This window comes from Maniola jurtina, chromosome 16 (assembly GCF_905333055.1).
Source record: "Maniola jurtina chromosome 16, ilManJurt1.1, whole genome shotgun sequence".
NCBI lineage: Eukaryota > Metazoa > Arthropoda > Insecta > Lepidoptera > Nymphalidae > Maniola > Maniola jurtina.
The window spans coordinates 10,801,686-10,829,204 of NC_060044.1; the positions used below are offsets into that span (position 1 = coordinate 10,801,686).

Here is a 27,519-nt window from a genome sequence, read left to right on the forward strand (position 1 = left end):
GTTCTTTGGAACATCTTGTTACTATAATGCGCCCTATCTAGTGGAACATTTATATCGCTGGCCAGACGCTAATATTCCAGCGTATAAATAGTAAGCACGTAGACTAATGCATTATGCATGTTGCATAGATCAGGCTTGATGCTCTTCGCAATTTCTTGAGTAAAAAGTGCCAGCTTTGATTTTAACTTTGAGAAGGCTATAAAAACTGAAATGTCTTCCCAACTTCCCGAGTCAGGGAGGGCAAGTTACGATAAAACATCATGTTGTGAATAATTGAATGGCAAAGTTTTTCGGGATTTTTTTAGGAAGTTGTTATTTTTCCCCTAAAAAATATACCCATAATGAACCGCTCGGGTCGAAAATCATTTTGTGAGGATATTGTCAAAGAAAACCTACGCTTTCAAGTTATGTAATACTGATATCCAATTATCAGTTACTTATATTTTTATTATATGTTAAAAAAGGCGTTCCGCTGAACATACAAAGTGCGCGTTAAAAAGCCTTGACGTGTGAACAGATACTTAGGAATGCACTTGTTCTATTTGAAATACTTTTTTAACGGACTTTAAAAAAGCTCTCGTGCGAATGAGGCCTTAGGTACTTACTTTTTTCCGCCACTTTATCCATGTGGATTTAGGATTTATTTAAAGATTTTTGAGAAGGAATTGCTCAAAATGATACTTAGTTGGTCTATTTTATATCCCAATATCTCAAATAAGTATATCACTCAATCAATTTATCCTTTATTTTTTCAGTTTTCTTTAAAATTGAAAAAAATAAAGTAAAAAATTAGCCAGCACTTCTGTCACCAAATGAGACTAACCGCGGTGAAAAATCTCTTGAATTTTTTTCAGCACTAAGACTCCATGGCCCCAGTGTCTCCACGGCAAACGGAACAAAAATCTTACTCTCGATAGGAGAGGCATAATATAATATCCTTTACTATTTGTAGGTTATTCATCAAAGTATGAGAAAAATATAGCTTTATAATACTAATTTTTATCCCCAACTATCGCCGAGCAAAACATTTGCCACGAATATCGGATCAATAACATCATTAAAAACTTTTCATTTCAATCCCTTCAATCCTACCGACTTTTATCTGAACACGAACCGTCTGTCAAATTTCAAACGGTTTACATCAGAGCCCGACTCCAAGTTTGTGGATATCGAGGCAAAAAAGTGAATTAATTCTTGCGCAAGATATTTCGAAGAGTTGTTGAAAGTGCTCGAAAACGCCTTTGTTATTTCCCAAAGACGTCTTGCAATGGGGCCTTTGTACACAGAAATGTACTCAGAATTATGCTGACATTACATCTGCCTGATGTTTGAATTCCACTACTTAATTGTTGGAGTTTGAGTGCTTCTCCCAGCGGCGATCCGTTCTATTTTTATTCTTTTTGGAAATACATAGGCCTACTTACAGCGTTTTCTTATATCATTAACTTATAGAGAGGCAAAGAAGCGAGGGTTAATTCGACTACGCCTAGTCATCATCATTAACCCATCGCCGGCTTACGAGCACGGCTCTCCTCTCAGAGTGAAAGGGTTTAACCGTAGAGGGCTTAAGAATTACGCTCCAGCGTGCCGAGTGGCTGTTGCGGTGGCCAGGACAGGTAGTGATCGCGGGCTCGTAGACTGCTTGGAATACTGGAGTTGAAGCCGCTATTGTCTGTTACCGATTGGATTTGCTGGCCAAATGCCAGACTTGGCAGACTTCACACACTTTGAGAACATTATGGAGAACTCTCAGGCATTTAGGTATGGCTCACCTAAGTTGAGTTTTACATAAACTAAGAAATTATCCCAATCCATATATAAGAATATTATAAACTTAATGCCTGCGACTTCATCCCCATGGCTTTAGGTACTTATTCAAAAATCCTGTGGGAGCTCTTTGATTTTCCAGGATAAGCCTGTGCCACTTCAGGTCTCATACTCCAGCTCTTAAACAATACCCATGCAAAAAATCACGATAATCTGTTGCTCCATTGCGACGTGATCGAAGGACAAACCAACAAACAAACATATTTATAATATAGTAAGTGACACATTCACCTAATATTCTCAGGTCTATAACAGTATAATTAGTACCTGCTTGGACCTTGGTTATCAAGCTTCGGGTTTCCTTTAACCAATATCGTCGGTCCGCATACCATAATAGCGAGGTCTCATGAACATAAAATACATAGAAGTAAAGGGCTCCAATAAACAATTTGTATCTATCACTCGGTATGTAGCAGATACGTGACGGATTCCTTTGGATCATTTATTTATAGTGCAATTCTAATTTTACGACCTCTGTGATGGGAATAAACGATTGTAGAGCTCTTCGCGTATTCGATAGAAAAGACGTGAAGCCATTTCAGCGCTGTTCGGTAAATAATATATTTTCACGAACGGCACTGATTTGATACTTTAGCTATTTCTATTTTCCTTATCTATCTTATTTCATCTATCCTACATCAAAAGGATGAATTGATTGACCTACCTATTATCAAAGTACAACTTAAGTCGTGGAGTATAGAAACCTGAGATTTTGCATGTAGAAATAGATAGATTTTTATTTAAATAAACTTTTACAAGTAGGTACTTTTGAATCGTCAAGTGACAGAGACTATATTTTATTTTCAAAAAATAAGAGATCCTTATGAAAATTGTAATACGCCATTTGAACTCTACAACTATCATGTCAAAAGTACGGTCCACTTTTAAAATAAGTAAGTACTAAAATAGTAATTACTTTTGACATGATATTTGTCAACTCTAATGGTGTTTGAGAACTCATTTTGTACACAATTATTTATTTTTATAAAAAATGATATGTAAGTAAAATATTCTGTACTGTCAAGACATACGAGGGCGCTCCAAGCATGCTCGTTTGAACGCTTCGCTGCTTTTATACGTCCCGCCTGAGTCCTATTTATGTATCGTTATATTCTCTTTATGAAACTGCAGTAAGATTTCATATGAATAGTTGGATTGTTTATTTGTTTTTTTTTTTCGGAAAGCTTACATCAAAGAAAAAGAAAATTATACACAAATATCATATCGAGAACAGTACCGTTTAAAAAGAGAGCTGTAAAAATGCAATAAGGGATAAAATATGTTTTTTTTGCTATCTTTACATAAATCATTGTTAGCATAGGAAATCCGGAGTTTTGTATCTTTTTTTTTTCTTAAAAATTGTAGAAACAGAGAAAAACGATATTGTTTTGAAAAAAAAAACTACCATTCAAGAATATCAACTAGTATGGCTACGGAACCATTATTAGTTCATTAATTCTTGAACCCCACGTTCCTATATTTACATAATGGCTCATCATTCAACCAACTTTTTAATAACTTAACCAAATTTTTTTTAAACTTTACAAATGTTTATTCAAAAGCGTGCCATAATAAAACACCTTATTTAGTTTGGCAAGTAAAGGTGTTTTTAATGCAAATTTTGGTCTAGCCTGGTTTTAGTAAAAAATACCTTGTAAAATGTACTTGAATCAGGACTGGATTATGTAATCAAACCGCGCATTATACTATACCCGTATAATGGCATCGTAAGTGGGTAATTAATGCTGTATTTAAGCAGTAACATAACTCTCGAAGAGCATTAGCCTCAGCAGTGGTTATTATCGCAACTTCTGGATATAATCATTATAAATACTGTGAAGATTACTATAAGTCGATGTACAGGCCTATGAGTAGCCTTTATCTTATCCATACATCCTTACTTAATAATATAACTGCAAATGTGTGTCTGTTTGTCTGTCTACTAGCTTTTCACGGCCCAACAGTTTAACCGATCGTGATGAAAGAGAGTTAGGTGGCATTCCGTAGACAGGCATAGGCTCCGAAAAATCAAACTTCTACGTGAAATGTTTTGAAAAAAAAATACTCTTGATTTGAAAGTACTTACCTAGATTAAAATAGGTAATTGTGTGTTTTTGTTTGTGTGTGTTTACAAATTTGGGAACATATTATCATGGAGAGTACAGGTTAAAATAGAGAGTAGACATATACAAAATATTATAACCGTTACATTTATTATATAAGTATAGATCTAAATAGATAGTATGTAAAACCTGGTAATACCGACTTAACGTTTTATTACGCCCGGCTGGAGCACGGCGTACGCGTGCTCACAGAGTAAGAATGTAACATGTACACCAGTAAGCTTGGTTGCCTTCAAATGTGCCACTTGCGTCCTCGTTTATGTTAAACAGCGAATGTAAATAAGGCATGTTTATTTAAAAAAACAAGTTTATCTTATATTTTTAGTTAATTAGTAGCAAGATTAGAGGCATTAATGACATAGGTAACAATGTTTTTCTAAGGGCAGATTTTTCAAGAACCAGATAAACTTTAACGGACGATTAGGTTTGACGTTTTCTCAAACTAAAAATCTCTTTACTCCACGGATAAAAGTTTCAGAATTATAAATAAATGGTCCAGACATCTTGGCCTCCTCTACAGGAGACCGGGAAGGGGGAGGGGGGGGGGGGGGGGGGGGGGGGGCTTTCAGAAGTCTGACAATCCACTCTGGGCCAGCGTGGTGGACTATACCGTAAGCCCTTCTCGTTCTGAGAGAAGATCAGTTGCGGCGATGAGTTGATCATAATGATAATTGTATTTTTAAATATGGCCTAACTTAAATGTCTACCACTTTAAATTTACGGTCTTAATCTTCATGAAGTCAAACACTTCGTCTAAGTTGGTTCTTAAACTATTTTGCACCAGCACTAACTGAGTAGTTTGTCTTTAAAAAGCCAACCTTGGCGCTTCCCTGGTCATCAATCACGGAACATCCGGGTCTTTGCACTAATCCAGCCGTGAGCACCCGGACCGCAATAGTCTTCGAGCCATGCTCTCTCATTAATTTTTTAACCATCGTAGGTACTCCATGCCTTTAGGTATTATATTGGAATCGAATTTATGTTTTCCAGGGGATTTTGTTCGTGACTTTTTTCATGACGCTTTTTAGTACTTTAAAAACTATTACTTCAAAAAGCTTTATTACTCTTAATTGACTTTAACTAGAGTCAAACTTCTATCATTTTTTACGGTCTTAATCTTCATGAAGTCAAACTCTTTGTCTAAGTTGGTTCATAAACTACTTTGCACCAACACTAACTGAGTGGTTTGTCTTTAAAAAGCCAACCTCGGCGCTTCCCCGGTCATTAATCACGGAACATCCGGGTTTTTGCACTAATCCAGCCGTGAGCTACCCGGACCGCAAGTCTTCGAGCCATGCTCTCTCATTAATTTTTTTAGCGTCGTACCCAAAGCCGTTAAAGATTTTATCTTGGAATTGAATTTATTTTGTGCAGAGGCTTTTAGTGGCTTTATTCGCATCTTTACCCAAATATCTATAGGCATTTGGTCACTTTACTACGACACGACAAAGTACATTTTTTTAAAGTTTATTTTTTTTAGGAATTAATATTATTTAAAAAGTTAACTTTGTCGTGTCACTAGATGATTTCCAAGATTGCTCCGCATTTAGGTTTTTGAAAATCTCGGGGAGTAACTTATAATTTAAGTCACTCAAAAATCACGTTAACATTGCTTCATTGTGGCGTGATTGAAGGACAAATCAACAAAACAATTAAGCCTAAAGTTTCTGTGGAGTGGTTACGGTGCTGCGGGTGGGATCTGAATCGCCGAAATTTCAAACCGATCCGCTTCTTGTGCGTTGAGCCATTGGGGTCTGAAATAAGAATTTATTGTACTGCAGTATATCTACTGTAAAACGAAAACTCCTATTTAAATTGTAAAGTTTCTCCGAAGTCATTTTATACCTACTTTCCTAACTTTTTCAATAAAAACTAGGAGGTGAATTTAAACTCCCAAAATACTATAAAGATCTTCACTTAAAACTTCTTCAAACGACTCAGTTAATTTAGCTTTTGCCAAAACACGCCCAGTGATCGTAAATGCTGGATTTTAAAGGTTAAAAACTTTGATTGCGAAAAAAAAGCCTTATGAGATAGAGTTTGTCAAAACATTTCCATCTCCTAGAATACATATTAAAGACTAGCGTATCCCCACGACTTCGTCCACGTGGAGTAGATAAATTTCAAACCCCTATTTTACCTTCTAGGGGTTGAAATTTCCAAAATATTTTTTTAGCGGATATCTTTTTTTTTTATTCACTATAGGTAAGCGTTTGACCACAATCACACCTGATGGAAAGTGATGATTTGGTCGAAGATGGAACGCGTTTACCTAGAAGGTGCCTATTCACGTCTACGTGTCGTCTACGTCTAGGTGTCTACGTCATAATAGCTGTCTGCATGCCAATTTCAGTTTGAACTGTGCGTTGATAGATGTACTTTGATAATGCGTTTTAGAATGAGTCACTTAACAGCTTTGGTAGTTCTTATAAGTTTAACTGATGTTGTGAAATGGTGATAATAAAAAGAATACCCGGTTAAGTTTGTCATTGGCTTCTACTAAAATCAAGGCGCATTTGGAACCCTCGTAGCTTTATTTTTAAGTTTACTTAATTTCTTACTTACATCATTATCAACAATTGACAAATTCAACAACAAATTCAAAGTATCGAAAATTCAACAATTGACAATCAAAAACTTTAGTGTACACATTTTGCATAAATCCTTGAGTTTGAGTTTTAGTTTTTTCTCTACCACAAATCATTTCATTTCAAATTCCGTTAGTATTAATAAATTATTTAGAAAATGAGAAAAAAACGTGTTTATAAAAGATTTATAAATACTTAACAACTCTACATGCTATGTACGCTTTTCGATAAAACCACGATTTGATATTCGCTTTTTTATCAGCCATAAGAGGCCATACTCATAAAACTCAAGTATCAATATCGTTGGATAGGTGTTTTCTTTCTTTCTTACACCCGAGTGTCAATTTCCTTAAATACCTATTACTATTTAGCTTCCTGTCTTAGAAGAAAAAGAATGAATAATATGTTTATTTTTCATAAGATAAAGTTCAAAACTAAAACCCGACTACATTTTAGTAACATGGTTTATTTAGCTATCTTAATATTATATTTATTAAGTATATGTAGATTTATGAATTCAGAATTTTCTCCTATTTCATAGACGCTCCACTCGATACAATCGATACAATAGTAAAAAAAATCAGGTACCTACCACCCGCCATATTGAATTTGTTCATGTAAAATGTAGCCTGTATGGTAGAGATCTTTTATGAATTTGAAATGTTATAAGGCAATTAATACAACTTATAATATTTTTATAGAAGATAAATAATTCGTTATTATCTAATATATAAAATTAGAAATGTACCTATATACACAAGGACTCTGCTCTGTTATAAATCAATGTCCGAAATTTTCCTACCATTGTGTGCAAAAATTGTTGATCCCAAATCGTTTGTAGCATTAACCCAAAGAAGGATAACTAATGGACGCTCCTGAGGTCACTACAATGATAAAAGTGGAAATTGACAGTTTATTCCATTCCCTCGCCCGCCATTATGTACAATGAGGTCGTGGGATTCATCGTATTCATATGAAAAACCTTTTTTTTTTTGCAATTCTTTGATTGTATGAATAAGGCTAGAATATGTAGCTTTGAAAAATACATTTGTCATGATGGACAGGAGAATAAAGAAGTCAGTCCTGGGGAAACTTCGTATTAGCACTACAAGTTTCAAGGTTTGTTACCAAGAGGTTCTTGGGTATTTTAGTCACATTGCCCAAGACTTGCCCAATAACTTGTGTTTATTGAAGGTAAGGTAGTGGGAAAGCGACTAGATGATAAAGTTGCTTAGTGATCTCTCTCTTACAACTGCAATTCGAAAGGCGGAGGACGGAGCAAGGATCGATGTTAATATAATTAACGCCACGATAGCACTACGGAGAGACCTTAAGACGTGAAGAATGTGAACCAGAAGAAAAGCAGAACATTCATATTACTATGTAACTCATAGAACGCACTAAGGTAAATGAGAAACGTTCTATGACAGCAAACGGAAAGGGCGTAAAGGCCAAGGAAGACCTAACGGGCTGTTGGATTGCTGGAGTGAAATTCGCTTGACCAATCCTCGGCCACTCAAAGTTTTGATGACAATATGACTGCAGTTGTGGGTGGTTCTTAGCATGATACCAGGCTGTCAGCCTAGGGAGATATGGAGAAGTTGTATATGCTAGTGAGGCGAATAACATCAACTGCGTCGCTGAGCAAATCAACGACTTCCAAGAGTGCTACGTAGAAGAAAAATTTATAAGCAGCATAAAACTTTATCACGCCCGTCAACTTGTTGCGCGAAAACTCGTTCCGGAAAATGACTATTTTGTATTACTTGGGGTAGATTTTTTAACCGTCAAATAACTTTTATCTAAGGAATAAAGACGTTTTGACAGATTTCCTATACAAAAATGGTGAAAACCTCAAGTTATGAGGTATATAACGATTGAAAAATCAGCCCTTATTAAGGCAAGTATGGTAAGCGATCAATTTGAAACTTTTGGTTCACTAGATAGAATAACAGCAATTCTGAGATGAGTTTTCATAAATAACCTTCACATATCCTCATACAGGTCCCATTTATCATAAAACCAAAAAATTACAGTACCGTTCCCAATACATCTTTTCACCGCAAAAATTAATGCTCTGCTAAATACGTAGTCTGGTAGGTAGAGGTACACACATATTTTCTTTGAAGTCTCACCGCCGACATAAATAATCTCCTTCAGCTGTCAAAAGTTATGATGGAAACGATTGATTGTATTAGGTTGTGGGGGGGCGGGTGGAGGGGAGGGTTCCTTTACGGGATAACGAGTTTCTGACGTAGGGTCTAAGAAACACGGGGTAAAATATTATGTACCAAGATGGATATCTCAGACAATTTGTTTTGGCAATATTTTCTTTATTCTCGTGCTTCTTCCTAACTTCTAGGTCCTGTTACAATATTTTTTTAAGTGGCTTTACGGTTTTGGGGTCTATGACTAAGCCAAAACAAAGGGTTATAATTTTTACAGTGTATGTACAGTTTGTATTTATGTCCCAGCGTAGCGCCCAAATTAATAATTTTAATGAATGAGGTGTCAATCGGTCAAATTGTCCGGTAATATAAGCTACATTTTATACAGACAATCAAACAAATCAATATGACGGATGATATCCACATTCAAAAAAGTTGGAGTCTGGATTTTTTTTTCTATCGTATCGTGTGAGATATCAAAAGAAAGAAGAAAAATTCTCAGTTTCATAAATATAAATATAGTACAACATTAAAATATACCAAGTGGCGGAAAAACAATTTATATACCTATTTCAGCGTTTATTAAGATGAGTAGGTAGGTCTGTACCTACCCGAAGTGACGGTGTCATTTATGAACTTTATATCTTGTTCATGGAATAAAAATGAAAAATAAAACTCCGAGAGTAGTTCCATATTTTAGTCTATTCTCCAGAACTAGAAACTTCGCATTTCGTATGCTACGACCTTAATTGATTTTCAAAAAGGACCTCTTGGCGTTTTCCAGCTCATTAATCACTGGCCATCTGGTTTTTGCGACTACAGCTTTACTCAGTCAGCGAAATCCGGAGACGTCTAACGTTCGTCCTCATTAATTTTGTAGGTACTTTTACCTTGCTATTTTACTAGCTAACAGTTGACTGTGACCGAGTGAACTAGAGTGAGGTAGCTCTCGGTTAGATCGGTTTTTCAAAAACTTAAATCCACGCGGGTGAAGTCACGCCTAGTGCCTAGTAGAAGAAAAAAATACACAAATGAATCGCCTTTTGACGTGAGACATTTCGCTGACAATACCTGACTCGCTTGAGGAATTATTTTGCCTACCCTCATAAAAGGCGCTCGAAATAGACGTCTTTCCGAAATAAATGTTAACAATCACTCAGAATTCGCCGGCTTTTTTTGCTCACTTCAATTTCGTGTTTACATCTCTTGTGACGGATACATACCGTCTCCTATTCCTACCTACCTACTCGTATTTTATGACATATTCGAATTCTAAGATAAGAAAGATACCACATTTGTGGATCGATCAATTTTTTTTCTCACAACACTTTATCAAAAAGTACCTAAAACACAATAGCCGCTATAAACTACCGCTATACAAAACATAACAATATCATTTTATTACTACAGTCCAAGACCCTATTGTAAATCGATAGATAGCAATTTCGAACAAAAATGGTGTTCCATAAAGCTGTCAAAGGAAACGTGACACTCAGACTCACCATGACCATCAATTCGCAACAAACATTCCAAACAATGGCCAATCTAATGCATAGTATCTACATAGAGATCGTTACAATACCTTTACACATACATCTAGACATTCAGACCCCGTTTAGACTACAGCCACACGATGCGTTTTCAGTGCGTTGCGGTGCCGCACCGTTGCGGATATCAGTATTGGATGCTACACGGACATTGCGTTGCCGCTTCGGCAGAAAGTATGGCGTTGCAACGCACCACCCCTCCCCGCCTCGTCTCTCTGGTCCCAAGTCCGTTGCGCGTGCGGTGCGGCGCCGCACGACGTCATAACGCATCGTGTGGCAAGGGTATAGCGATTTCTATGTAGGATGACGTAGCGCCGCACCACCAACACAACGCATCGTGTGACTTCACTTATCACAGCACTAGCACCGCACGTTTTTTGCAGGATAAATCTTTCTGTTACACTAGAAGTTACGTCCGATTTCTTGTTGGGGGTCCGGGGTTTGATCCCGGGCCCGCACCTCTTCGAAGTTATTTGCGTTTTAAGCAATTGATAAAACGGTGAAGGAAATCTGCAAGCCTGAGAGTTTTCCATAATGTTCTCAATGTTTGTGGTCTACCGCACTTGGACGAAGTGAAAGACTATGGCTAAATGCTTCTCATTCTGAAAGGAGAACTGTGCTCAGTAGTGACCCGGCGATGGGTTGATCATGAAAGAAAGAAAGAAAGAAAACTTTTTTTATACATGACGATGATCAACAAATCTTGCTGAATGCTTAGTGGCGCATAGGTACATTGAGTATACTGTGTAGGTGGGTACGTTTTTTCGCAGTGCAATTACAATGTTTAAATGGTTCTATACTCAAAGTACGATTTACCCTGTAAACGAACGAATGTGAACGAGGCCTAAGGATGCACTGTATTCGATCCGAATCCGAGAATTTTCATTCCATGGTAACTATAATACTCGTACCTACTATATAAGAGGGGTTATGCAATAGACCGGAGTTTCATTTTTCGAAGCCATACTAAAATCGGAAGGGTCGGGTCGGAAAGTTAATTCTATCCGTCAGGCTATTTACAAGTTTAACTTGAGTATCTGTGTGTCAGTCTGTGGCATTATAGCCAAATTGATGGACCGAATTGGATGCGGTTTCTTTTATTAGAAAGTTTATTTAATCGAGATGGTTTTTTGCTATGTTTGATGAAAATCTGTTTAACCGTTTGAGGATTATCAGCTGCTTTCTTAGCCGGTGTAGGTATTTTGGCCGTCGATCCGATATTTGGGAGGCCGAGGTTCGATCCCCTTCCTACTTACCTTACCTATGTATGTCCCCATACCTATCCTAAGTGCTAGACCCGTGCTCAGTAATGAGCCGGCAATGTCGATGATGATTTATTTTATCATTGCTAGTTACTAACAAACAAATAGTTTTAAGTGGGCTAAAGCGAAATAGTCTAGCAATTGCAAGTCGATTCCTAAGAGCTCCAGCCTCCGAATACCTAACGTAGATTTGGAGTGAAGTTTATATTTGCGCGGCGCGTTGCTGATGGATGCGTTCGGCGATGCAGAGCTATGCAGCAACTACTGGAAACTAAACGCTTTCCGTAGTACCTACTACTCTGGTACTATGTACTAACATCTAGACTTTGAAGTGTAGAAATAGAAAGATACATACATCGACGCGATAAAACTATTATTACTACTAACTCTCTAGTAGTGTGTTAGTAGTATTAGTACCTTTACTACTAACTCTTTAGTATTATTATGGTAGTTTAGTAGTATTATTACTACTAACTCGAAGTCGTGGGCATCATCTAGAAATGAATAGATAATTATGAATTTTAGTAAATGTTATTAGTTACGAGTTTTTCAAGTTATATAATAGATAGCTTAAATAACAAGTGTAAATTAAAAATTTATAACACCCCCGACACGTGAAGGTTACAGTAACTAGAAAAGAGCTGATAACTTTCAAACGGCTGAACCGATTTTCTTGGATCAGCTAAGAACACTCTCGATCAAGCCACCTTTCAAACAAAAAAAACTAAATTAAAATCGGTTCATTAGTTTAGGTGCTACGATGCCACAGACAGATACACAGATACACACGTCAAACTTATAACACCCCTCTTTTTGGGTCGGGGGTTAAAAATAAATAGAATAACCAATGTGTATCGCTCAAAATAACGAAGCCATAACGAAGACTACAAAATCATGAAATACCCAACTCTTTGTCGATAAAGTACACTAGACTTGGTAAGTAGCCATGAAAAAATTCAGATTGCATTGTATATTATTCTTTATCATAGTTTGAAAGCCTATTCTCGAGGCCCGGCCTCCGCATTCGTTCCCTTTCGGATGCTTTGGCTCGAGACAAACGATTTTTGTACACAATGTAGTGAAAAATTTTGACTTTGATTCACAAAAGGCTTTTATATCTATGCATTGTATAAACTCTATTCTGTGTAGTTTATTGTTGGAAAAATAGCAATTTGGTTGGATAATACTAGAGTAATAAAAGTGGAACATACTATCTTCTGTCTATAAAAAGATTATAGATAGATAGATTGATCGATAGAAAGAGCACTTTATTGAACACAAAAACACATGTAAAGGAACACAACACAGAAAGAAGAAAACAGAAAAAAACAATTGTGTGCAAAAGTGGCCTTATTGCTTAGAGCCATCTTTACCAGGCAACCTTTGCTGAAAGGTGTATTTGTGTGTTTCACTGAAACTGAAAATTATTGGGAGTTTTTGTTTTTTTAATTTTTAGGCGGCCATTTTGATTTTTTTAATTATTTTTTGGTATAGCGGCAATATACCCTCTGTGAATATTTCAACCCTCTATCTATAACGGTTCATGAGATACAGTCCGCTGACATACAGAAAGCGTACGGACGGACAGTGGAGGCTTAGTAATAGAGTCCCGTTGGCAGCCTTCGGGTACAGAACGCTAAAACGCTGATAATATCAATAACTTATTAACGGTTTACCAAATTGTATCCGAAAACTCTACCAAAGGTTATTTATCAAAGTACGGGCAAGCTCCGCATAAATATTCCGAAGCGGTGCGGCGGGGTTTGAAATGGTAATGAATTTAATATTAGAACAGGCAAAGTCGCGAGAATGTTTAAGTAGGCTGTGCATGTGATAAAAGAGAGCTTTTTTAGGTTATAATACCTAAGGTTGACGCCGCACGATGCATTTCTAGTGCGTTGCGGCGCCGCACCGCTGTGGATTTGAGTATTGAATAGAATAGAATATATTTTAATTCAAGTATAAACGTTTACAAGTGCTTTTGAATCGTGAAAATAATTTACCACTGGTTCGGGATGCCGTTCCTACCGAGAAGATCCAGCAAGAAACTCCGCGGTTGTTCTTTCCAAGGGTTCAATTTACAGTAATAATCATAATCATATTATTTATTTGCTTGAGTACAGGTACAAAAGTTGGTACAAAGAGCATATAATGAGTCCAATGTACCATTTCTGGCATGCAGATATAAATGCCATACTATACAAGCAATTGCAATTGAAATTGGGTGCCATGCGGGCACTGCGTTGCCGCTCCGCCGGCAGAAAGTATGGCGTTGCAGCGCACCACTCCTCCCCGGCTCGTCTCTCTGGTCCCAAGTCCGTTGCTCGTGCGGTGCGGCGCCGCACAATGTCGTGACGCATCGTGTGGCATGGTACAGCGATTTCTATGTACGATGACGCAACGGCACTGCTCGGGCGTCGCACCGGCAACGTAACGCTTTGTGTGGCTTCACTCTAACAGGAAAATAAAAAATAACAAAACATAAAAGTAAAGACAAAAAGGAACTAGCTAGAAATTATCATAGGGTTATCTCAATCGAGTAACTTTGAGTAACTCATAAAAATGATTTCCTATAAATTCAATCGCCGCTGAAAATCAAACCTGGGACTTCTAGCAAAGGGAATATTATGATTGTAACATACCTACTGGAGTTTCTTCTTCAGGGTTTTCGGATTTTTCTCTTTACTTGTGCTATGAGACATTGTGATACAATATGCTAAACATGATTCTAGGTCAAAGGGAAGTATCTACTTACCCTGTAGGTTTTGATTCCCTTGAGGATATTTGACAGACACGGCAGACAGACAGACAACGAAGTGATCCTATAAGGGTCCCTTTTTTTCTTTGGAGATACAGAACCCTAAAAAATAATCATAATAATTACCATGCAAATGGAAATAGTGACAGGTAAACATTTCTACTCGTCATGAGTCGAGAGGTGCCAGCGTAAGTCGGTCGCCACTCCAGGTGTCAGGTGCGGCAGTCTCAACAGCTGTGGAGGATCTCTTCACTCTGTGAAAATGTGTGTGTATGCAAATATCTTGTAAATATTATCAACATTCTACATAAAAGTTTATTCATTCTTAACAGGGCTCTCTCCGTCACTTACCTACTCCATACAATCGTAGTTCCAATTTCATTTGAATATTAAGCAACCAAAGTCCATGAAATTTTGCAGACATATTCTAGAAACTAATAGTAAACTAGAACTAAAGTCTGTGCCTGTGGTGTTTTTGATTTTTCTAAAAATATGTAGTTTTAAAATTACAGGGGCTCAAAGATTTGTATGTGAATTTTTAAGACCGCGTAACTTTGAAACCCGAATATTTTAACAGAAATCTGGAAAACCACAGGCATATTAGTTTCTAGAATGGACTTTGGTTGCTTATTATTCAATTGAAATTGGAACTATGTTTGTATGGAGCGAGTGACGGAGAGGCCCCTCTCTAATTACGATGTATACATGGTATGCGACAGGGCGAGATGGCAATCGGGGTGATGACAGCGCTCGCGCAAACCTGGTGGGGGATAGCGCGGGTGACGTGCGGGTGTGCGGGGCGTTTCCTCGCCTCATACCTCGATTGCCATCTCAACTTATCGCGTACTATAACTACCTAATACTAACTAACGCCCGTATTTACAAACGTTACTATGAGGTCTCATAGTGCGCTCGAACGCACAGTGTCCGTTCCACCAATCAGATGGTTGTATCACGTCAATTTACAATGATCTGATTGGTGGAACCTACACTATGCGTTCGAGCGTACTGTGAGATCTCATAGTAACGTTTGTGAATACGGCCGTAAATTCCAATCTTGTATAGAAGTTGTAGCGTAATCAAAACCCCATAAAAGGTATTTATTGATTGGGATAAGGGTTGGAGCCGGTGAGTGTAATTTATCCGTGCACGCCTCGAGAATAACAAATATACAAAATCTATACAAAACAGGTACAAACATATACGAAGCCTAAATGGGTTTTATGTTCACGGTAATATTTGTGCCCGGATTGCGGAATCAGAAATGTAAACGTGTTCGTATTATAAGGTTATGTAACTGCTGATATATTATTATTTAGTTGTAAGTTTAATTATTCTAGGTCAAAGGGAATTACCCTATAGGTTTTCTTGATAGACACGACAGACATTATGATATTAGTCTTCTTCTTCCAGCCCTTATCCCATGCTACGTGGGGTCGGCACAACATGTCTTCCTCTTCCACTCTCTTCTGTCATCCATCAACTTATCATCTACCCCTCTTAAGGTCTCGGCACACATATGGGATCGGAAAGGGATCGTAACCGTACCGCCTTTCGCCGCGCTGTCAACCAGGCGTCGACCTACCGTATGCACGTAACGAAAGCGTATCAGCAGCGCCTGTACGTCAACTCGGCTACGGCTAGGCGACACCGCGCTTACGCCTCGCCGCCCGCTGGTGGAGATGTGGAGATGTGAGCTCGGGTACGGAGAGACGTAAGCGCGGGTACGATGAGCCGTAAGCGCGGGGACGATGAGCCCTAAGCGCGGGAATTGCAAGTTCGGAGCCTGTTCCGAGGCGAGGCGATTACGTTACGATTACGATTAGTGTGCGTTGCAGTAGGGAGTTTAATACAAATCATTCTGAACGGCTCGAGGCGATACGGTGACGATCCCTTTCCGATCCCATATGTGTGCCGAGACCTTTATGCGAATATCCTCTTTCACGCAAACCATCCACATTTTCTTTGGTCGTCCTCTTCTCTTTTTTCCTTCCACATGCATATTTAACATTCTTCTAGTGATATGACTCTCTTTCCTCCGCATTACATGCCCATACCATGCCAGCATGGGTACGACAATAGTGCAACGGGCGGGGTTTGAACCACCGTCCTTGCGGAAGTCAGTCCGCTCCTCAACCGTTGAGCTTTTGAGGCTCAAGTTAAAGTTAGGTTTTCTGTTACCCGGGTAAAACGATCAGAAGTTCGATAAACAGGAGTTAAGTGTCCAAACGCCCCGTCGATAGATCCGGTTAAGTGGAGCACTCCTCGTCCGCCAATATCCGGGAATTCGGATTAAAGGGTTACTTTAACGGGCTTGCCGTGAAAAGTGATGCAATTACAAGAAATCGATCGTTCGAAAGTGATACCCTTTTACCGTTCGTTGCTCTTCGTGGGTTTTTCATTTAGTTTTTAGTGTTACTTACACACTTCTTTCACGCATTCCCGCAGTTATAATAAAACTAGTGCCTTGCTCCGTCTTCGCACTAATAACACATAAGTAAGTATCCACAAACTTGAGTTTATCTTAAGAGGGGTCTCTCCGTCACTCGCTCCATACAAACGTAGTTCAAATTTCATTTGAATATTAAGCAACCAAAGTCCATGAGATTTTGCAGACATATTCTAGAAACTAATATCTATGCCTGTGGTTTTCCAGATTTCTGTTAAAATATTCGGTTTCAAAGTTACGCGGTCTTAAAAATTCACATACCGACGGCTTAGAGTGAAAACCTCGTAAGTGTAAAAGAAGTAACTTTTCAGGAGGAAGAAAAAACTTCGTGCTGTAAAATTAGAAGCGAGTATTTACGAGTTTCTCATTTATTGTCATAGATGGCGTTACGAGTATCGAATGAACAAATTAGTCAGATCAGGATGTGCGTTGCGAGGTTTTCTTCCTAGAAACGCAATAAAATAAATTTGAGCAAAAATGCATTCCCGAGGTTTTCACTCTAAGACGACGTTACAAATCTTTGAGCCCCTGTAATTTGAAAACTACAAATTTTTAGAAAAATCTAAAACACCACAGGCATAGATATTAGTGTCTAGAATATTGTCTGCAAAATTTCATGGACTTTGGTTGCTTAATATTCAAATGAAATTGGAACTACGATTGTATGGAGTAAGTGACGGAGAGAGCCCTGGAAAACAGACATACCTACATAAAGCGCCGCAGATTTTTTTTTATGAGAACATTTACGCACTCATCCAATACGAATCCGTGAAAATACGGTTATAAAAAAGCCACCCTTTCTAAGTCTATTTCAATGGACCTCCTTCAGGTGTTGTTCGGCTCCTTTGACCAGCAGGCTACCATTGGAAGTTAAAATGCAACTTGAAAAGCGTATCTTTGCTCTCTTCACAAAATATGCCCGACCCGTCCGCGTCGCCATGCATACTGCATACTTAATTTTAATTTTGTAAGACAAAGTGACTTCCTAGATTATGTAGGTAATAAATCTTCAATACTGCACGGTTTACCAATACTTACTGTTAAAACCTTTTTAGAGTTCAAAAGGAAAAACGGAACCCTTATAGGATCAGTCTGTTGTCAGTCTGTCTATCTGTCTGTCTATATATCCGTCCGTCCGTCGTATCTGTCAAGAACACCCATAGGGCACTTCTCGTTGACCTAGAATCATAAAATTTGGCAGGTAGGTAGATCTTATAGCACAAGTATCTAAATGAAAAAATCCGAAAACCGTGAATTTGTGGTTACATCACGAAAAAAAAATTAAAATATGTTTCAATTTTCAAAGTACATAATATAACTATACCAAGTGGAGTATTGTATGAAAGGGCTTTACCTGTACATTCTTTAACAGATTTTATTTATTTTGTCGTGCCAAATGTCGGAAAAAATATCCGAGTACGGAAACCTCGTTGCGCGAGTCTGACTCGCATTTGGCCGGTTTTTTACTTTTAGGTATGTACCTAATAAGATAAACCCAGGGTGGGTTATCGTATTAGGTAGATACCTAAACTTACTCAATAATTTTTAAATATTATTCTTTAGTGTGTTCATCTTTGTCCTTTTTTCTTCAGAACTTATTGAATTAGTCAAAATTTTTATTAAATATAATTATAATTACATATTTTTAATTATAAAAATAAGTGATTACCTTACAGATGCATTATGTACTAAGTTAGGGAATAGGTAAGTACTTATCTACTAAGACTTAGTTAAACTATAACTTGGAACAAAGCACAGCGACTAGCTAGGGGTTAATAGACGCTAACTTTAAATTGTAGCGGAGTCGTGGCAACGGTGCCAAAGAGCGACATTATAATTAAGCGTTCTCACAGATAATAAAATGAGACTGTATAATTACATAGAATAGAGCAATAACATTTTGGCGTTCAAACGACTGTAGGTTTCATGAAAAAGTCGCAAAAGTCGAGGTCTGTTTCGGATCAAAAATCGATATGATTGTAGCGTTCCATGTATGTTTAGGTATACCTAAACGGTAAAACGGAACCATACTGTCTGTCCGTGTGTCACGGGTATTTAGCTCATAGAAGGAATGAGCTACAAACCTGAAATATGACCCAATAGAACGTTGACTAAAAACCAAATAATATCATGGTGAGATTCATTGTCTAGAGGCCATTAAGTATAATTTTTATTCTTTCAAAAATAAAGAAATGGGGGAATGTCAAAGACCAAAGTTGTCAGTTTTAGACCATTTATCTCAAAAACTAAACTAGTTAGGGATATTATACACTATTTAAACAAATGAACTTTTTTTGGATTTTTGGGGCATTGGTGACCGCTATGGTCTTCAGGAGGTCGTTTCTGAATGGAATAAAAGAGTATTTTTATTTCATTTCAAACCAAATCATTGCCTTAATAGTCGCTAACTTTATACTGCAGCGTCACACAGCACCGAACTGTTCTATTTCCGCGTGTAAGAGCGACATTACGCGCAGTTACAATTAAACTTCCCGACAGATGATGAAATTAAACTAGAAGATAACTGTTCCGAGCTGTGTTAGTGCATAAATGAACCGATTGCTAATTGCTATATAACTTTACTTATGTAAGTAGTTATTATTAGCGTTATTTTGCGATTTTAGGAGATCGCACATGAAAAATACAAAAAAGACAGGAGAACAGCACTAATTCACCATGCTTTTAAACTTATTTAATGAAATCAAGGCGAAACTATCTTTGGCTAAAGGACTTCAGTAGCTACCTATATTTCTTCGAATCGCTCAGTAGGGTATGAGTAGAAACTGATGTTACAGTCAGTACTTATTGAAAAATACGCTGTTAACGCTTAGGTAGACCGTAGGTTGCGAGCCAGACTCCTAGCCCTGCCGCTTTGGTGAAATTTTCTCAAAACCATAATAAGTATAACTTTCGCAACCATTAGACCCATGTAAGACAAATTCTAATGTATGGCTGCACGGGCTTTTACAAAGAATCCATATTGTAAATGCGAAATTGTGTCTGTTTGTCTGCTAGCTTTTCACGGCCTATCTATTTAAAACCGATTTTGGTATAGCGATAGTTTGCATCCCAGGGATGGGAAAGGGCTACTTTTTATCCCAGAAACACAAAGGGTTCCCACGGGATTTTACTAAAATCTAAACTTACACGAATAAAGTCGCAGGTATCTAGCAAAACATAACATGAATACAGACAGATAAGAAAACAATTCTTTAATTAATTAAGATCTACATTAGCAGGTTTTTTTCTCAAAAAAAAAAAACAGCCAGAAATCTCTTAATCGCACCCCTTGAGAGATAATACTTTGTTCTTTTATTTTTTAAATTTCCGAGCTAAGAAGTTAGAGGATATCTTTAAGTAATTTCTTGGGGTCCCAGGAGTAGTCAGCCACATTGTATTGTGTCTCCTTGAATAGAATAAAACCGGTCAAGTGCGAGTCAAACTAGCACACAAGGGTTCCATACCATTGTACAAGATATAAAACCATGTACTATTTTTTTTTTTAGTTTGTATTGAATTTTTTATTATTTGTTGTTATAGCGGAAATAGAAATATCTACACACTCAGATATTGTTAACTCTCTACCCATTACGGCTCATGAGATACATCCCTCTGACAGACAAACGGACGGATAGCGAAGGCTTAGTTATAGGGTCCCATTGACAATCTTCGGGCACGGAACCCTGAATATCATTTCAGTAAAAGGCCACATAAAATGTAAGTAGGTATGTTTTTCTTACTCCATTCTCTCTATCTACCTACGCAATGTAATTTTTTTTTCTCATTTAAAGAGCTGGGTCACTAGTGCGACCACGTAGCTCTGGTAGGTCCATTTTTTCTTATTCTAACACTTAAAACTGTATCCACATTAACAATTACTTCTAAGACTTACATTTCTACGGGCCATCCTGTGCAAATGTTTTGCCGCATCGGACGTTGGGTTTGTCAAAATAATGTTTACTTGTCCCAACGTCCTGTCCGGCACTTCACTTCGGACAGGACGTTGGGACGCGAACTGGGAAAAAAAACTCTTGGTATTAAGTTCGCCTATGTATACCTAAATGTGTGATAAAAAGTTCACAACAAACAAATCATACTTCTTATACGCAAGCGCACTCCAATCTAGACCTCATCATTGCTTTCCATTAATAATAATGATAGCGGTCGAGTCCATTCTTTGGTCGAGTGGCTAGCCTGTTTCATCTAGTAATCTTACAATACATAAATATAAAAAAGTATGGTAGGTACTTTCTGAAAAATAGGACCAAGTTTCTTTATATACTTAAGAGGGGTCTCTCCGTCACTCGCTCCATACAAACGTAGTTCGTCTCTCATTGGAATACTAACCAATCATACTCAATGGAATTTTATAGAAACGTTCCGGGAACTAATATCTATACCTATGGTTTTCCAGATTTCCGTTAAAATATTCGGTTTCAAAGTTACGCGGTCTTAAAAATTCACATTCAAATCTTAGAGCGCCTGTAATTTTAAAACTACATATTTTTAGAAAAATCTAAAACACTACAGGCACAGATATTAGTTTCTAGAATATGCCTGCAAAATTTCTTTGGTTGCTTAATATTCAAATGAAATTGGAGCTACGATTGTATGGAGTAAGTGACGGAGAGAGCCCTGTTAAATTACATTTTTGAGATAAAACCACGATAAAACCTTATTCACTTTATAAACAAAGCGCTTTAAAAAGAAAAACCGAAAAGAACTCTTGGCATATTACAGCACGTTATGTGCCGTATAAAACGTCGTAACCGCGACGTAACGAACTATGAAGCATGTTTTCATAGTCGCGTATTGTCATGGAAATTCACTTGTGTTCGTATTTTCGAAACGCTTTTTCATTCGCCGTCGACGTATCGTTGTTGTTGCAAGGGACCGCTTTGATGTGTTGAAAAATGTTACAAAGTTTTTAGTTAACAAGTCTTTAAACGTATTTTTAACCCCCGACCCAATAAGAGGGGTGTTATAAGTTTGACGTGTCTATCTGTGTATCTGTCTGTGGCATCGTAGCTCCTAAACTAATGAACCGATTTTAATATTTTTTTTGTATGAAAGGTGGCTTAATCGAGCGTGTTCTTAGCTATAATCCAAGAAAATCGATTCAGCTGTTTGAAAGTTATCAGCTCTTTTCTAGTTACTGTAACCTTCACTTGTCGGGGGTGTCATACATTTTTAATTTTCACTTGTTGTATATAAACTATCGTGAGTACCTAGTTTATCGACAGTCCTCTGTACAGGCTAGGAGGGCATGGAGGTAGATGAAACACCAACGTATAGGTACGTTCTGCTAGAGTGAACGGGCGTGGTGGAACTACGCGAGCGCTACTTGATATTCGTAGTTACGAGAAAATTGGCGATCTACATAAAAGGTTAACTAGAGTCTAGACACAATAATAGGATAGCGATTCCTACGCTCCGCCTCAGGAAGGTCCAAAAGTCATTTGTGGGAATAATCTTTTATAACAAAATTCAGCAATCAATTTTGGGCTTGCCTTCAAAAAAAAATCTACCTATTAATAGTTTTAATAGATTTTTCTAGTTTGAGAAAAACATATTATACAATCGAGGATTGTGTAAATGATAAAAGAGCGTGGATGTGACCTGCAGCTCGCTCCAGCAATGCGCGGGACTTCAATTACTTTTATTCATGACAATATTGTATATCAAACCTTTGAAATGAGCAGCCGCCGAGTTTCTTGCTAGTTCTTCTCGGTAGGAAAGGCATTCCGAACCAATGGCAGATGCTATTTAAACGACTTCAAAAAAAGGAGGAGGTTCTCAATTCGTCGGAATCTTTTTTTTTGACGATTCAAAAGTACTTGTAATAGTTTAATTGAATAAATATATAAGTATTAAATTTTGTTTTTTTATTTATTTTTATTTATCCCTAGTCTTACTCCAGGAAACCCATGGCAATCTGGGCGGTCTACTCAGCTTCTGTAATGAGCTTGGATGGCTGAAGTAGGTACGTGAGAGGCTCAGGTTCAGCTGTATTTGAAAAAAACCACACACATTAAAATTAAACAGTCCTGTAGCGTGTGTATACAAAATACCTACGCAGAAGTCCATAAAAGCGGAAAGAATTCGTACAATTTACATGCTGTTTTGTTGTTCCGAGGCAAAAGAGCTGAATAATATAACAATATCTCTCATGGGGCCTCGTTCCGGTGGAAAGCAAACGGTTGTGACGAACGGCGTTATGAAATTTTTATAGAAAACAAAAATTTATACCTATATACTTATCTACTTACGTAATAACTTTTCTTCCAATTTTTTTAAAAGGAGTGTTCGTGTTTTCTGTTCGGTAATAAGTAATGCAGATTTCTCTATTGGTAATTTGGTCAGACCAAATAAAAGAAGCTGTCGACACACCTACGAGTATCTGCGATGTAATCCACGTGGCAAGAAATAGACAGCAATGGAGGAACATCGTAGCAAAGATTGCATCGAAGAGGAGCCACGATCCTCAAAATTGAGGGAATGACGCTGGTATTACAGTTGTAACTGGAATTATTGCTGCAATCATGAGTATTAGTCAAAAGTTCCAGTCAATCTAAGGTGATTGCGGTTCGTCACATATTGTAGCAGTCCAACTTTTGTAATAGACCTACAATTCGATGAACAGTTTCAAAAAATACATATATCATACAATACAATATCATCTCAAAAAAATACTGCAAGATTCTTATTATTATAGGTATTCAAATTTCCAGTATTAGACGAAAACGGAAACTGCCTTTTGTACTCTAGAAGTGATCTGTACAGGATCTGTGATATGTGTCTGTGTGTGTGCTGAATGTTTCTTTTTTGTGAAAATAGAACTTCATACTTTAACAGAGCCTTTTTCTGTAACACACGTAGAAAAAACTGTAAAAATGCTAAACTTTAAGAGTGGATTTTTTTTTAACAAAATGCAAAATAAGTAAGTAATTGTGACTTCATGCTTTATCGAGGTCGATACATTAATTGACCAACTCATAGAACTCATAAAGTATTCTTCTGAACAGCAAAAACAACAGAGAAAACGGCAAACATAAAACATTAGAGTTTATGACGAATAAGGGTATGAAATTTTTAAAGGCAATAGCCGGCTGCAGTATTATTCATCCAGCTCTGAGTAGTGAGTACGTACATTGGCAAGGGAGCACGTGGTGCTTAGAGATAATAAACAGAGGCGGCCGACTTGCCGTGCTCTCGAGTCTCTGGGGCATGGAAGATACACAATTTGTCTAAATTGTTATGGCGTAAACACTTATTGTATTGTGGTATGCTGCAATCGATTTGAAGCAACGGTCACCAATTCGTTACCTCCCTGGCACAGTGGTGAGCGCTGTGGTCTTATAAGTGACAAGTCCCGGGTTCGATTCCCGGCAAGGGGAGGTTCGGAATTTATATTTTCTAAATGGTTTCTGGTCTGGTCTGATGGGTACTTGTGAATGGTCTATGGGAATTTAGAAAAAATGTAGCGTATCTCAAATATCAGCACACCAGAGCGCCACGACAGACTAGTGTGACTCCAGTAGACGTCTGTCATGACACAAAGGTTTTCATGATATCCACAAGGTAACCAGACAATGTCCATTTTCCTAACTATTTTTGCTATTTATCGCTAACGCGTGAATTCTCTTTATCCAAAAAATATATTCATGGCTCTTGCGTCTTAATGTTTGGTATTGAGACTTTATCCCGAAAAATCAAAGAGTTCCCACAGAATTTTTTAAACTTAATGTCACGCGGATGACATCACAGAAATCATCTACCTAGTAACATATTATAAAGAATAGAAGAAAGATATCTCAATATTTAACTAAGTAGGTATATCGGCTTATCTAAATGAAAGTCTGGCGACGATTCCGTGCAGGCTTGAGGCTAGCGTTCTACGTCAGGATTCCTTATTTGCGCCAATATTATATAATATAGGAGGTTGCATAACGTTGTCCGTTGGTGTGAGCATGCATTCGGGGTTTTATGGACAAACCCAAAAATATCACAGTAGATACACTACAGTATTGTTTCTTATAAACAGCTATTAATCCCAAATACGCACTATTCAATGCTAGTAATTAATTTTTATAATAATTTTTGATTTATCGTGCAAAATGTCTAAAAAATACCCGAGTACGGAACCCTCAGTGCGCGAGTCTGACTCGCACTTGGCCGGGTTTGTTTTTTTTACCTCATCAGTAATTAGCAGTACCTATTATCACTTGTCTTCGTTTTCGCTCGCGTTCTGGTTACACCTTGTATTATGGCAGAGTCGTTGTGATAGTCATTTACTATGAGGCGTCGCGTCGGAGAGCAGAGAGTAAACGCGTACCGCGTAGCGCGTCACTGCCGCGCATCGCGGCTGGAGAGAATATCGTGCGGGGCGCTGCCGCGACGCGCAGTTCAGCTGCAGTTCAGTTCAAGTGCGTGGGCACCTTTATACTGAGGGAATATCCACTGGGAATATCTTAAATATCCAAGTAAACGTGTGGTCACAGGGAAGCCTATACTCGGCGCGCGGGAAATTGAAAACCATCGAATGCGATTTGGGATTTGAGTGGAGGTCATAAAATATATCCGAAACCGGCACTGGGTGTTAAATAAAGCATCGGACGGGATGAGGGTCAAACTGTTTATTAAAATGTTTGCTTGCTTCGCTTCGTGGCTGGATGAAACCAGCTTTGATGTTTATTGGTTTTTGTTTACTTTGGATTTTATCGTCGCGCTGTCTAAATTTTGCTATAAGCCGCTTAGCCAGATAAATTTATATTTTGAGGTGTATTTGTGATATTAAATCCTTTAAGCCAGATTTTATATAGTAAGCAGAGATCTTATAAAACTCAGACAAAGCTCATTGTATTTTAAAAAGTGAAGACAAAGACAGTAGGTATGCTTATGTTTGTGTGAAAAGAGGCAGAGGAAATAACAGGTCATGTTCGGACCTCGAAAGTTAATCATATTCTACCTACATACCATAGTTTACCAACTTTCCAACCAATAAACCAACGATTTAGGTTTTTAAAAATCCCGTGAGATTTCTATAATTTTTCGGTATAAAAAGTTGCCTCTGCCAATTTTCGGGATGCAAGGCTACCTCTGTGCCAAATTTCATGAAAATCGGTTAAACTATTGGGCCGTGAAGAACTAGCAAACAGACAGACAAACAGACACACTTTTGCATTTATAATATGGATTAAATTAAGACTTACCAGTTATCACTTGCCATCTCTTTGACACTCCCTATCTTCTCTTGATCTCTTGTAGTGAAAAGAAAGTAAAACATTTTAGGGGCCGTTTATTTATATAAGTCTATTTTGTTTTAACCTAGTCTTAAGTCCGAGTTAAGACTAAGTACGCTCTATAGCCTCACTCAGCCTTTATTGAAACCCACTTTTGATGAGCCATCCAGTGAATCAATATGTATGTATTCCGGCTAGCCGAAGGTTTATTGAACCGACATCTGGTGTCGTTAGCATAACTAATGTTCTTTGCCGGCCACTTATAATACTTTTAATATTAGATGATTCTGGTAATTTATCCCTTAACCACAGTCACGCTAATGTCATGATAATGTCTAAGTTGTCATCTAGAATGATGGACATCGTCATCATCATTTTCATCTCAGTTTATTGCAGAACTCCCGGGTCCGGTAGGTCGATTCCGAAAAACCTGCATCAAACATTATGACAATCGCAATTGTTGTGATTGGCTGAATTTATGGTATTCTTGTAGCAATGCTTTGCAGCCAATAGGCAGCGAGTGTCAACCAATCAGAAGTGATTGCAATCATGACACTGTAGGTGTCATTCTAACGTAATTGCACGGCTGGTCTTCTCCCAAAATTTGAAGGGCTTAGGTCATAGACCATAATCATAGTCTATCCGTTCTTGTTTTAAAGATACCCGGATTGTACATATAGGCCTCTAAACTCTGTTAAACTGAGTCTATTAAATGCCTATTAAAAATTAAACAGAAGTTAGTTTAACTTCTGTTTAATATGTTGCTGCAATAAACAATTATACTATAGAAGTAACTAAGTAGAAAGTAAAATAGATAGAAGACTTTATTGTACACAAAACAAGAAAAAGGCAAGATAAAACAAGAAGCTATAGACTAAAAACAAATGTATGTAAAGCCGGCCTTATAGCTTAAAGCAACGTAAGCAACGTTAAAATTAAGATGTACTTCCCAAATATTCTAGCCTTTTTTTAGAAAGAATATTAGCCATACTAATTATGAAGTGATTGATCATGATGATCAGTGCAACGGGAGGGGTTTGAACCGCCGATCTTTCGGAATTCAGTCCGCTCCTCAACCGTTGAGCTATCGAGGCTCTAAATTTATTTAGTACATCTACATTTTGACAACGATTATCATTGTCGCAAACTCCAATATTATTCGATTCATAGTGAAATGTGAAATATTTATTGCTTTATTATTCAGATACGTTCGTGTAATGACAAGCAGTCTGTTATGTAGGGACTCTTTGCGCTTTCATGGACCATTTTGTATACCTACAGATGGTTTCTTGAGTGTTTTTATTTTTTCCTTAAGAACCTTCTTCAGGTACCAAAAAGGGTTTGATCATATTTACCTTTCTTTGAACGGTCCCGAAAACCTAAGAATCTCTGTGCCTACTCTTAATCGAGTCATATGCGGAAGCAACTTAAAGCCCACCACATTAGTATCCCAGGAATACTCCTTCATCATCAGAAACACATCGCCGGGTACGGACCTGAGTCTCCTCTCAAAAGAAAAGGACCATTGTCCACCACGCTGGTCAAGTGCCAAATG

At 37.7% G+C, this 27,519-nt stretch overlaps 1 long non-coding RNA gene across 1 annotated transcript; it reads right to left on the bottom strand.

The window, feature by feature from the left end:
• Window positions 1-476: 476 nt before the first annotated feature.
• LOC123872926 lies at window positions 477-27,219 on the bottom strand. The gene is made up of 3 exons (XR_006797567.1): window positions 27,209-27,219; window positions 15,720-15,729; window positions 477-604 (listed from the first exon to the last, which is right to left on the bottom strand). It is a non-coding gene; the product is annotated as an uncharacterized LOC123872926 (long non-coding RNA).
• Between the last annotated feature and the right edge of the window lie 300 nt (window positions 27,220-27,519).